Source organism: Protobothrops mucrosquamatus, unplaced genomic scaffold (genome assembly GCF_001527695.2).
Source record: "Protobothrops mucrosquamatus isolate PMUCROS unplaced genomic scaffold, P.Mucros_1.0 scaffold3625, whole genome shotgun sequence".
NCBI classification, from domain to species: Eukaryota; Metazoa; Chordata; class Lepidosauria; order Squamata; family Viperidae; genus Protobothrops; species Protobothrops mucrosquamatus.
In genome coordinates, this window is record NW_015389587.1 from 7,755 (window position 1) to 9,307 (window position 1,553).

Below are 1,553 nucleotides of genomic sequence, written 5' to 3' on the forward strand. Positions count from 1 at the left end.
CCCCCCCCCCCCCCCCCCCGGCAAGGAAGGGCCGATCCTTCCCGGCTCCCGCTTGGTTCCCCCCCCCACTCCGAGGGACAAGCCCGGCCACGGGGCCACTTTCTATAGAGCTTCGGATTTGGGAAGGGCCAACTTGTTCCCGTCTAAACGCTTCTCTCCCCCCCCCTCCGGGGCCACCTGCCGTCGGAGGAGCGACTCTGGGCTTCGCGGCTTTTGGGGGCCCCCGAATAATGGCTAGCAAAATTGGTTGGAAAAAGGGGGGGCGGCGGGGGGAGAAGGAGAGGAACATTATATATTTACACCTCCCGTAGACTAATCGAAGCGAGCCTTAACTTTGGGTTGGAGGGGGGCATGCCCGCCGTTCCGCGTAATTAAATTATGAAAATCGCCGCCTATTTAAAAGCGAAGGTAGAATAGAATAGAATAGAAAATGGAATAGAAAATGAAATAGAATAGAAAATGGAATAGAAAATGGAATAGAATAGAAAAAGGAATAGAATAGAAAATGGAATAGAAAATGGAATAGAATAGAATAGAAAATGGAATGGAATGAAATGGAATGGAAAATGGAATAGAATAGAAAATGGAATAGAATAGAATAGAATAGAATAGAATAGAAAATGGAATAGAATAGAATAGAAAATGGAATGGAATGAAATGGAATGGAAAATGGAATAGAATAGAAAATGGAATAGAATAGAATAGAAAATGGAATAGAATAGAATAGAATAGAAAATGGAATAGAATAGAATAGAAAATGGAATGGAATGGAATGGAATGAAATGGAATGAAAAATGGAATAGAATAGAATAGAAAATGGAATAGAATAGAATAGAATAGAATAGAATAGAATAGAATAGAACAGAATAATAGACTATGGAATAGAAAATGGAATGGGATGGGATGGAATGGAACAGAATAGAATTATAGATTAAGGAATACGGAATAGAAATAGAAAATGGAATGGAATGGAATAGAATAGAATGACAGAGGTGGAAGGGACCTTGGAGGTCTTATAGTCCAACCCACTGCTCAGGCAGGAAACCCTATTTCAGACAGGTAAATTGACGTGAAGAAGGCGAACGAAAAAAGGGAAAGGGGGATTCGCGCGTCGACCGGACCTTTCCTTTCCTTTCCGCGTCGAGAAAGACTTTTTCCCCCAAAAAAATCTGAGCCATTCCGCTTGCCGGGGAATTTAAAAAGGGGGCTTCCGCCCCACCCACCCCTAGCTCAGCCGAGGGTTCTCCGAGCCAGCTTAGAGCCTGGCCGGGGTCAAAACGCGGCGCCTCCCTCGTCTTTATTAAAGCCCCGATCCTCCCCTTTGCTGAGCGCGCGGGCAAGAACGAAAGGGCAGAATTCACACGTGCATTTTTATTTTATTTTATTTTATTTTATTTTATTTTATTTTATTTTATTTTATTTTACTTTATTTTATTTTATTTTATTATTTTATTATTTTATTATTTTATTTTATTTTATTTTATTTTATTTTATTATTTTATTTTATTTTATTTTATTTTATTTTATTTTATTTTATTTTATTTTATTTTATT